General features: G+C 38.0%; 2 protein-coding genes across 6 annotated transcripts in view; one reads left to right on the top strand and one right to left on the bottom strand.

The window, feature by feature from the left end:
* TMEM164 (transmembrane protein 164) overlaps positions 1-12,334 on the bottom strand; it is a 378,792-nt gene that overhangs the window by 113,976 nt on the left and 252,482 nt on the right. The window contains exon 8 of one of the 2 annotated variants that reach the window (XM_019660214.1): positions 8,192-9,056. The exons of the other annotated variant lie outside the window; for it this stretch is intronic. The gene's annotated coding sequence lies outside the window, so the exon portion shown is untranslated. Of the gene's footprint in view, positions 1-8,191; positions 9,057-12,334 lie in introns of those variants that run through there. 2 annotated transcript variants of the gene reach the window in all.
* AMMECR1 (AMMECR nuclear protein 1) overlaps positions 1-12,334 on the top strand; it is a 113,054-nt gene that overhangs the window by 70,464 nt on the left and 30,256 nt on the right. The gene's annotated exons all lie outside the window — the stretch shown is intronic.

Raw genomic sequence — 12,334 nt, 5'->3', positions numbered from 1 at the left:
AATAATTTATTGTTATCTTAGGCTTCCCTCTTCCTCAAACATGCCTCCAATGAACTACTAGTTCTAGTCCCTAATCACAACAAAAATTACTATTCTGTGTGTGTGCTAGACCTATCCAAGTATTTTATATGTGACCTCATTTAATCTTTTCAACAACTATGTGAAGTTGAAGGTTTTGCACTTCTATTACAAATAGGGAAAACCAGAGCTTAAAGAGGTTAAGTACCTTGCTGAATAATAGCTAATACATGACAGCACCAGAACTTGAACCTGATTCTGGCTGATTCCAAAGTCTGTGTTCCCAACCAATGTGTGTACTGCTCTCCTGCAGTAGCACCACTCCCTCTTCTGCCTTGAAAGCTGCTTATAGCTGTATGTCCTACTAACTCAATTGGTATATCTTGGTCGTAACTCACAGGAAAAACAACGAAAAACAAACAAACAAGGAAACAAACAAACAACCATTGAATAACTTTTCATTTGGGTACTCACTTTCTTAACCCAGTATGCCAAAATCTCCCTTAACACCCCCCTCTGTTAATTCCAGTCTTACTCAACTTCTCCTGGGTTCCCTTTCCTTTTAGAACCCTGCAGCACACTGACTCCCTCATGTGCCTTTTTTCCTCACAACTATCCCCTCAGTCTCATCTGATGTCCTGAACTCCAGTGGTCCCATTAGAATCGATCATTTTCTCAGGGACACACACTCCCCAGGCTTTGATTTTTTTTTCCTTTTTCTGTGCAGCATTTGCATTTAACACCATCTAGTTTACATAGAATACTAGCTCAGCCTTCAGGTTTCTAGCTAGGCATAACTTTCTGAAATCTACTACTGCCTTTATCCGCGGTTTCTTTTCTGCGGTTTCCATTACCTGCAGTCAACCACAGTCTGAAAATATTAAATGGAACATTCCAGAAATAAACAATTCATGAGTTTTAAATCGCATGCCGTTCTGAGTAGCCTGATGAAATCTCGTGCAGTCCCGCCCCATCCCACCTGAGACAGGAACCATCCCTTTGTCCAGCATGTCCACACTCTATACTCTCCCCACCCATTAGTAATTTAGTAGCTGTCTAGGTTATCAAATGGCCAGTTGTAGTATTGCAGTGCTTGTGTTCAGGTAACCCTTATTTCACTTAACAATGGCCCCAAAATGCAAGAGTAATGATGATGGCAGTTCCAGATGTGCCAAAGAGATGCCGTAAAGTGCTTCCTTTAAGGGAAAAGGTATGTATCAGAAAAAACAAGTATATATAGGAATCAGTACTATTCCTGGTTTCAGGCATCCACTGGGCATCTTGGAATGTACCTCCCCACAGAGAAGGAGGGACTATCGTGTGACTTTTGGGTGGCTTCAGGAAGGCTTCACTGAAAAGGGACTCTAGACAGAAGCCCTGCTCTTCTCTACAACTGGTCAAAAGGGAGACATCATTTCAGGGGTAAGAAGTTAGTTCAAGCCTTAGAAATTATAATTAAGGAGACATGTTTCAAATTTCCAGGTAATTTAGACCAAATTTATTGCCTTAGTTTATATGTTTTACAATTTGAAGTCCCTTGGGTGCAATTTATCATAAAACAAGAAACATTTATATAAATGGAATGCAAATATATACATGACTGACATTTTTCTCATTGAAATAAAAAAGAAATTTCAGGAAGGAATTGTGTATATTTGGACATGGACAATGTCTTTTACCATACTTAAGTTTCCTATAATCATATGGCTTTCAAAAAATAATAAAATGGTCCAGATTGTGTCTCTTTCTTACTGCATCTGGGATTTGGGGATCTGAGTACGTATTTGAAAAACATGGAAGATTTTTTAATGTATTTTTCATTGTATATCAGTCTTTTATGGCTGTACTACTTTTTTTTAAATTTTGTGGCAAACAGAATGAAAACTTTGGAACCAAAGGCACTGTAAATAGCTTCTGGTTTTGCCCCTGATCCATTTTAAAACTTCTTTATCTGAAACAAATAATATGTCTTTGGAAGTCTGTTACAGGGATACATATTTTAAAATTGGATAGGAAAACACCTTTGAAATTTTTTATTCATATACTGCCTGTGAATGATAAAATTAATAACAATGTTGGTTGGTACATTGTCCATGTCACATGCTCCTTAATAGGATTTCAAAGAATTTTGCCAGTGCAAGAAGTTGTCATTTCACATATTCAAGTCCCACATACCAGAGATTCATCATGACAACCTGGCCAATTAGCAATGCAGTAGAAAAGAAACCAGCAAATGGCTGGAGATGGTAGCGCAGCAATTAGTAACATATTTAATCTTTGGGATGTCAGTGAGGCTAAACAATGCACTTAATGTCATTTGTAGACTTATGTTATAGGCCAAAGAAGTGGGAGGAGAGGGTGATGGTACCTGTGAGAGTAGAAATTCTGCCAAAGAGCAGAATGTCACAGTTGATTGCTGTTGTTCTGTCTCTTGCCTAAGGTATATCCCATGTTAAGTTCACGACTAAGGAAACCTTCCAGAAAGAAAATTGGAAACTTTCAAAGCAAATAAATCAGTAAATGCTCGTGGCTATACAGTTTCACATTACAAATTTCTTCTGTTTCCCAAAGGATTCACCCAGGGATTTCCCCATAACCCCTGAGTTTCTGCTGCTTCCTTTATGTGCTTATCACACATGCCTGTACCTTTTAACAGCACTTGCCTTATCTTGCCTTACAGTGTACTCCATTTCTTACATGACTGTCTTTCCTGCTTAAGTTGGTAGTCTCTTGAGGACCTGGGCTAAATTTTTCACATCTTTGTATCCCTTGAGTACCTGTGGGGGATTAGGCATAGATAAAAATAAATGTTTGAATTCAAGAGTGAGTTTCCCTTAGTATGTTGAAGTATCTGTTTACTAGGTAGGTAAGGCAATTAAAGAAAGTATTAGGAGCCACAGCCTGTGCAAGGGAAGTGAGAAATGAAGATTAAAGCATCTCTGGAAGTGTAAATCATAGGAAAATAAAAGTACTTTGCCAAAGCAATTTACTTTCGTTTTTAGGAACCTGGACATAACCTAAAGTGAGCCATAGCTGTATTTTGTTTTCTATTTATAATTTTAGATAGAGGAATTTTTTACTCATTATTTGCTTTATAACTGTATCAGTTGGGATTTAGTAAAGGATGGGAGCACTTAATTCTTAAGGGAGGCTTTAGATGGACAACATATTTCGATATTCTAGGTGTAGCTGTTAAGTTTTGCTATTATAAAGTGAAACAATTGAAATAAAAGTTTAAAATGTGCTCCCATGGAAAAAGCAATATATATTAATTCTACAAATGAGATGAATAAGAAACAGAATAGCCTGAAGAAAAGAACTGAGGGTGATATTTAATGTCCTATATACTGCCTGTAGCACACAGTTACAGCTTACAGAATTGTTGCGTGAAAGACGTTTTTTTTCACAGTGGCACTAGCATCCATGTATGTATTTTTTTAAATCCTTATAGGAGGGAGATGGCCATTTCTGTGAAGTTTGTTTTACCTGTAGTTCCTAGTCTTCAAACGTTGGGTGAGTGGGTGTTGGTTTATCAGAAATGATCTTTCTGTTATGGCCAAGCCCCAGGGGTCAGGGGGTGGCCACAGTTTCAGGTGAGCAATCCCAGGTCATGTCCTCATACTGTGCCACTTATTAATATCTAGTTAATTGTGCTTGATGCTGTTAACAGATGAAACCACATAGAGATGCCGTGTTGACATAGAAATAAAACTTGAATTAAACAAACAAAACGGAACCTCCCTCCCTTTTCCCAAGAAAGATGCGAGCTAGGGATTGTGACAACATGTTGATCATTATATTTAGCAAGTTGAAAACAGTCCTTTTGAGAGATGTGGCCTCTAGAGGCTCTTGTCTCCCATTAGCAACTGTGGACTATTCTCTCCAGAATAGATCCCACCCTATTCTGAGCCTAACTTTCCTGGTCATTCCCTCTGCAAGAAATACTATGCAGCAATTGTCCGCATGATGCATAAACGGGTTGGGGATTAAATAGAATGCTCAATATAATAAAGCTCAGTTGCAGTGGAAAGAAAAGAAGTCCTTTTGGTACGCATTTGATAGGAATGTGTTAATTTCAACAAAACATCTGGTATAAAAAAGCAGGACATTTGAGGGGGTTATAGAAGGAGAAGGGATTTACTGTGCTTAACAATTGCCAGTAGTCAGACCACTTCCAAGTTGTGATTTTGTCAGACTTGGAAATTAAGTGGGATCAAATCTACTCAGCCCTTCCATGGGAGAAGACCCCAATCCAGCTGCAGCAAGGAGGAGTTACTGGTTGAGAACCAAGGCTCTATCCAGTGTCTCCTAGCTAGTTTTCATTAATGTGCTTAATATTGCCCTTTTTATATTCTGGGTGAAAATTAAAAAAGACTGCCTTTATGGTTTCTTGGTTGAATTTGTACAGCTGAATCTACAGTACAAGGTCTTTCTTCATTGGCATTATTTTACTACAGATTTCAGTGTTCTTGCTGTTCTACTTATTTTCTTAATAAGGTAATTCAAACTTAGAATACTCACTATAGCTTCAAAGCTTGATTGAAAGATGCATTCAGTATTTTCTCTAAATAAGCAGCAATTATAAAAACACAGCTGTCGTTAAAGATAGAATTTATTATAAATCCTGACAGTCTTGCTTCTTAATTATATCAGGCTGAAATAAGGGCTGTTTAGCTCAGTTCCACATTTATTGAGCCCTTAACTCTGAGCAAGTTACTGCACTAGGTACTGTGGAGCTACAAAGATGAACACATAATATCTAGCCTCAGTGAGCTTGTAGTTTTATAAGAGAGATCAACATATACACAAAAGAACTATAAAGAAGAATGGAATAAGTGCTGCATTCGATGTATAAACAGCACTACTGGAAGTGAGAGAAATTAGCTTTGGTTCCATAGACTGGGAAAGGTTTTACAGAAGAAGTGATGTTTCAGCTGAACCTCTGTGGACATTTAAGACTCAGTTTCAACATTCAAAAGTGAGGCCGCGGAGAAGGTATGCATTAGGTAAACTTCCTGAGCCAAATGCAAGGAAACAGAACATTGTATGTTGTTTGGGGGAGAACTGTACGTAACCCTGTGTATGACTTGAGCTCTAGTGAGGACAGTGGGAGCTCAAATGATAGACTGGGACAGGATTTTTTTTTTAAGGCATTGAATTGCTATTGAAAGATTTTAAGCAGAATAAAGAGGTCATGAGGGATGACTCTGGCTGCTTGTATATAGGATGGAATGGAAAGGATAGAGATGAGAAACCAGTTAGGAGGCTGATTTTAAATCTCCCTAGTGAGAGATGCTACAGGCTTGAGTTAGATTAGTAGCAGGAAGGATATAAAGAGCTATATAACAGAGATATGGTAGTAATAGAACAGGATGAGACTGTATGTGGAGAGCAAGGTAAACGGAAGACTTCAAGATGGCTTCAAAGGTCCCTCACATGATGGGGAGATGACACTATTAGAAATGATAAGCAGCACAGGAAGAGGTACACATTTGATACATTGCTTGTAAAAGAGTTATTGTTAATGTCAAAGTAATTTTGACTTCAATCTTCGTGTATCTTTTTTCTGAATTTGAACATTGGAGTTTTTTTTTTAATTAAGAATTGTTTCCTTTCAGGATATGGTAGTGAGAGTGGAGTATACTATCTGATGTATTATTATATTAGTATTATTATTTAATGTACTATTTTATATAAAAAAGAAATTAGAGGAACAAGACTCTTGATATCATTATTTTCTTTTAGCCCATGCCACAAAGCAAAGCTTAGATAATAATTTTTATAGGCTGCCACTTGCTTGAAGAAACATTGATGTTGTAACATTTGTTAATGTACAGCTGAACCCTCAAAATTCCTCTTTCTAACCAAATATACATTGTGGATGAGACATCTATAAAGAAATAAATGTTTATAAACACTGGGCGGTTGTTATGGAATTTAAATATCTGTACTTATTACCTAAGAATCTCTGGGTTTCAAGACTGAATTAAGATAGATTCCAGGCTTCCTTAAAGGTAAACAGCACATCTGTTGATTTATCTAGGACAATGGAAACTGACTGAATTTTGTATTATAAAAGTCAGCATCTTCTCTTCCATCTATTTAGCAATACTTTGGGGTAATATTTTGTCCTTTGGGGAACCTCCCAGATGTTTTGTGAATATGATTCCAATTTACAAGAGTTGTTTTTATATTGTAGCTGAGTGATGTCCTAACTCTGAAACTCTCAGGCTGGTGTAATTCTAGCCAAGGGGTCCCCTGAAGTGTGTGTAGGAGTGCCCCATGACACTTTGGCTTCCTTGACTAGCTTAGACTCTGAAAGCTGCCTGTGGGCTCAGTTTCCTGGAGTCAAGGAATCCAGGCCCTAGTTTCAGTAATTTCCACTAACAAAGAAAATTAACATTTCCAGGTATCAGCTGGGGTCATGGAATTTTGAGCAGTTTTCATATAGTGCAGTGAAAATGAACAGCTAGTACCACAAGGTGAGTTAGGTGGTTCCTTAGGTACAGGTGTGTCATCTCTTCTGAAAGGAAGAGAAGCCCTGAAATTTTGTGAAAATGACAGGGTGGCTGCTGTTGTACACATTGTCAAAAGAATCATTTTGAAATAAAAGACTGTAAACCCTTATTTTAATATGAATGTATTGTAATAGTCTAGCATTAAGTAGTGAAAACACTTTAGACAAGTATTCAATTTGTATTATGACTCCATTTATTTCTTAATATTTATTTAGAAAATTAGTAGTCAACACTTACTTTTCTCCAAGTGTGGATTATGCCTTTTACGATTTTCCATAGAAAAAAAAAACCCAAACCAGAATAACTCTGAACTGCCTCACTTTGCCCAGCAGTTGCTTTGTGTCCTGTGTTTGCTGACTGCCTTAAATATTGGGGTTGTCGGAAAAGTCATGATGCATTTTTGCAACGAAAAACATAGAAAAAATACGTCATGACTTTTCCGACAACCCTATAGTTGCGTCAGCCAGGCATAATTTGCAAAGTAAATTTCTCATTTAAAAAGAGTCACAAGCTTATGGTATCCAGTTGTCAATGATTTTTGGACTGTGGGCCCTCTTGCTTCTCTCAATTAACACTGATGATACAGAGATGATCAACCTAGTAGATAGAGACTTACGTTGTCAAAGAGAGTACAGACTTTCTTGCCCAAAACCATTCTGAAGATTTTTTTTCCCCCTACAAAATTTACTGGCTAGCATTTCACTTTTGTTGGAACATTGAACTTTGATAATTTTATTCTGCATTCTTGTGGGATACCTATCAATTTCAGTGACACATTTTCTCAAGCAAATGCATTTGCTGGTTCTGGTATTTTCAAGGTTTCTATAGAAACTCAAAATCTTGGAGCCATTTTTTTATCTTATTGCTCTCATTTACAATTCTGTATATGAAAAGGAGTCTTATCACCTCAAACCAAGCAAAATTGGTAGAGTACCCATCCATGATGTGCTAGTTCGGTGTGTCTTATGCTTAAGGGAAACATGTATGAACCCAGGAGCCTTCAGTATAATTAGAGTGGACCTTTCCGTGTAACAAGGTAACTGGGCCTCTGAGGCAGTCAGCCATGCTTGCAGAAGGAATGGGTGTGAGGAGTACCAACCTGCACAAATGCTTCCTTTGGACACTGATGCTCCTTTTTCATTTGATAATTTCAGAATGATTGACTGTTTAGTACTTAACATATAGGTTTCCCAAGGATACTGTTGTTTTGCCTTTTATTTTGTTTGTTCTGGTATGTAGGTCTATAACCTCAGGGATATAAGCTTTCTCCCCCTCCTCTTCATATTTTACAACTAGATGTAAGCCAAGGTTTGAAGATCTTGTAACTGCTTTAGCTCAGACAGTAAGTAAGCGATTGAGTTCAGGAGGCTTGGGCTGTGTTTCTGATTCAGTTATTAGTGACCTACTGTTAGACTTGTAGTTGGAGGTCTTGAGTATGAACACAATTGACTGTAGGCGAGTAGCCAGCAACACCAAAGTGGAAGTGAAAGCTCCTGAAGTCAAAATAATTGCAGGAAGTTCATTATGATCAATAAAGAATGAATGAAATATTTATTTTAAAATGATTTTGCTTGTTTTAGTGACACAGTTAGTTCAAAATGGGATAAGGGAGTGTGGTCAAGTACAAGTCTTCCAGAGGCCTGCTTTGTCATATACACAAAGATTTGTAATTGTGATGTGACAGTGTATGTAGATGGTTAATTCTCAAGTCCCGACAATAGTTTCTCTTTCAGCAAATCCCGTACCTCTCTTACAACCTTAATTACAAAGTTGATTTTCGTAGTGGAACAGACCCTTTTTTCCAGTCCGCCTAGGTCTGTTTAAATTAGCCCACATTTTTAATTGTGGAGCCCAAATTAATGACGTTTTATTAGAGTTTGTTTTCCATCTCTGATAATTATTTCCAGTAAAGTTAAGTCCACAGAAAATATTCCCTCAGTTTCCTTAATGTTGTTTACCAAAGTTTAAGAAGTAACTTAGTTACATGGGGGAGGGAGAGGATATGGCAGTAGCAAAGGAAAATGAGGTGCTATAGTCTGGTCTCAGATTTGTGAAGCAGGCTCTGAGCAACATTCTAAACCAGCGTTATTCCTTGTAAAAGACACACCAGACCTGGGACTTTTAAAGTCTAATGTGATTGAGAGAATGTGTGCTGATGCATACTTATACGTAACCTTGTATGTTGTAAGATCTTCTTCATTGACAGACATTCTGACAGCCCCACCAGAAGTATACTAGAGGTCCACTCATCTTTGCAGGGTCAGCCCTTCTCCGACTAGTTCATTCTCCTTGTTTCAGAGGTTTGATTTTCAACAAGTTCTCTTTCCCCCTTGGGTGCTTACTCACCTGAAATCCCACAGAAATTGGAAGAGTGGACAGAGGGGTTTTTTTTATTTGTGAACTGATGTCATATTTCCTTTAGGCCCGTGTTCTTTTAGAGAAGAGAGGCTGTTATCTTGCACTTCTTTTTTCTATGCCTGCCCTTGCTGACTTGTGATTCATCCCGTTCATAAGATGTTCCTTTATAAGAAGGTGTGAAAGGCATAAAAATAGACTAGTAATATGGGTCCCAATTTTTTTTACACTACAACAAAATAGTAGTAATAATCACCCCACAAACATAAGAGGCCATTGCACTCCCTCAGGATGCAAAGCATCTGTGTTTTCTGGGGGTGGGGAGGGGGCTGTGAGATCAAAGCAACTCTATAACTATCATGGAAGTAGATTATTATCTATTTATAGCAGTCGATGAATTTTAGATAGAAAAATGTTGCCAAATTGTGCTGTAATGTGAATGCCCAGTAATCTAAAGACCACAACGATCAGTTACACCTTCAAAATGAACAGCATTTAATATTGGGTTGTCAGAAAAGTCATGACACGTTTTTGCAACAAAAAACAGAAAAAATACGTCATGACGTTTCCGACAACCCAATAGATATTAATCAGGGGAAAACACACTGCACAGTTTTTAAGTTGATGAATAAAAGGATATTTAGAGTATAGGGGAACACTGACTGTTCAATAAAGTATAACCAGTAGGACCATTTAATGTTTATTATATTGCCAATAAATGTTTATTAAATCTGAGACTATCTTCCTATATTCTTTCTTTCACTCATTAAAAATTTACTTACCAGCTACTGAATGCTAGGTATTGGGTCTACATACAGTGGTGAGCAAAAATGAGCACAGTCACCATACTCATGGAGCTTATGGTTGAAGTTTTACATGTAACATGTACACGGGTATAAACAGTCAAAAATGTAGTTTTTAATTTGTGTTTCTCTCGGGTTTTGCTTAGCCCAGCAGGTTTTCTACAAATAGACTAGTATCCATAAAGTTAAGAGTTATAAGGCCTTATGAGTTTAGCTGCCTTCCTATTTTTTTTTAAATCTCTAAAACGTGACTTGTTTATGAGATTTGTCATTATCATTATGGGCTCTTGCGTTGCTCACGTAAACGCCAGCTGTGTTATGGTCATGTAGCGAAACGTCTATGAAGCAAGCTGTTCCACAGGACTGCAGTTGAACATACTACACCACTGTATGTATGCCTGTGCCTGTTACGTAGCAGGCACTCAATAAATAGTTGCTAAATTAATTCACATACATAGACACTCTCTTCCATCAGCAATCATGACGACTGCCACTTATTCACGGCAAGTTTACTGCTATAGGGGATGGAGCTCTTGTCACATGACTGTAATTTAAATTGCATGGCTTTTATCCATTGCATTTTTTCCATCCCCAAATGATGCTGTTTCCTTTTAGTATCTATTGTGGTTTTCTAATATGTACTATAGTACAGATTCAGCAATTGTTATTATTTCAGCAGCACACTGTGAAGTCTTTCCAACGTATTTTATTATGCCATGTGCTTGTCTCATGGAAACAAAATCAAAGTAGGACCTTTTCAGTGGGAGAATTAAGTAATTTTAAGTTTTAAAGGAGAATGAAGTAATTGAGTGGAAAACTATATAAGTGAAATTTTTCTTTGCTTTGAACATTAGGTTTCTCAAGATATAAACCAAACAGAAGATGAGGAGTTAAAGTATCCTTTTCTGTTTGATCAGGCGTACTTTAACATTTGTTGAAAGGGATAAAGTAAGATACGTTCCAAGTTAAGAGATTGGAAGGTAGGGTGAATTCAAGTCCAAGAGCTTTAGCAGTACATCAGAAACCACGTAGTTCTCCCATGCGACACTGTGCTATTTCCTTGAAAATGGGCATTAAGGTTATCCTGCCCTGACCAGCTTATGGTTTGACATGTTTATACTCACACAACCAGAACATACAGTGCCATTTATAATAGGGACAGATTCTCTCATTTTTAGAGCTTGATAAAAGGGAACTAAATACCCTACTAAAAAATTATATAGCTTTTCTGTTGAATAATCCTTCTATGCAGTTCAGCAGGTAGGGAGAAATAATGGGACAGAATGGATAGGCTCAAGGGAAAAAGAGCAAGGGAAAAGTGCATTGAGAAGAGAGCGACACCCACTAGGAGGGTGTAAGAATAAAGTGAGATGAGGGGGCGTGGGTTAGAAGTGGAAAGGACGGCCTTGATGTAGACCGCATTCGCATCCCCACAGAGTTGGTTCTCCCCACCCTTATCTGCTCCATTTCTAGATTCTGTGTGGCCTCAGCATGCCAAGTGCCGGTGGCCTGACAGTGTGGAGTTACGCTGGGAAGCTGACTGCTTATTGTTCTCGCTATTCCCTGGTGCCTTCCACATCATGTTTTTCTTTGTTCCTTCAGCATCTGTTCTGGAGTGCTATTGGATTAGGACAGCCAGTCAGTGAATATATGAAAGAATAATTGAGAGATCAGTGGATGGGGAACAAGGGAATTCAGGAGATGTAGCATCTAGTCCCAGCTCCGCTACTTGGTAGATGTGTGACTTTGAACATGTCAGTTTCTGCTCTCATTCCTCCAAATATCAAATGAAGGGTGTGGACTACATGATCTCTAAGTGCTTGTAGCTGTACCATTTAGTGACTATGACTATAGGGGCCTTATTCTTGGAGGGCACCTATTATGGTTTCTAATATAATGTAGCATTAGCTCTGTCTAATTTGTGGGGCCATTTGGAAGGTCACCTAGTATGAAAGATGTGGAGACCCTTTGGAAACTGAAGAATCATATAAAAATGAAGATGATATGAGTGATTTTAAGGAAACTTTCCCTCCAAAGTTATCATATAGTAATAAAAGTTAAAATAGTTCTATTTAAATGAATGTAAGGCAAGTTACAGAGGCCTTAAAAACAGACATGTACTTATGCTTCATTGTAGGGAAATACGTGATTGGAAAGTATACAAATCAAGAAATTGACTCGATAACCATTGCCTGATTAAGCATTTAGACTGCTAGGGGGTAAGGCACTCGACTATTTTTCCCAACTGGCCTTCTGCTTTTCAAGGTTACCTTAAAAACCCTAGCAAGAAATGGGTAGTGGATCATGTACCTTTCTCTGTTCACGATTGACTCCCTGAAAGCTAAAGTAGAACATTAAAACCAGTACAGAAGGGAATGAATGGGTCATCCTGACACAATGGTGGAACCTGACAACATGCGGCTGTCTTGCACGCTGGCGTCTCACACTCGTCTGGTGGAGGCAGCAGCTTAGTGTTCTCATCTCTCCTCTCACCCTCCCCATTCTTTTCTTTCATCCCCTTGTGACATTTTACTATTCCTGCTTCCTTACCTTAGTAGAATAGAAAGAGTAAAGAAAAGAGGACAACATCCAGAAGGTGAGGGAGAAGAGAAGGAAAATAAAGGTGAAAAAAACATCTCA

This window comes from Hipposideros armiger, unplaced genomic scaffold (assembly GCF_001890085.2).
Source record: "Hipposideros armiger isolate ML-2016 unplaced genomic scaffold, ASM189008v1 scaffold_314, whole genome shotgun sequence".
Taxonomy (NCBI): domain Eukaryota; kingdom Metazoa; phylum Chordata; class Mammalia; order Chiroptera; family Hipposideridae; genus Hipposideros; species Hipposideros armiger.
Note: the sequence above shows the minus strand (reverse complement) of the source record. Positions and strands in the feature narration are given on the sequence as shown.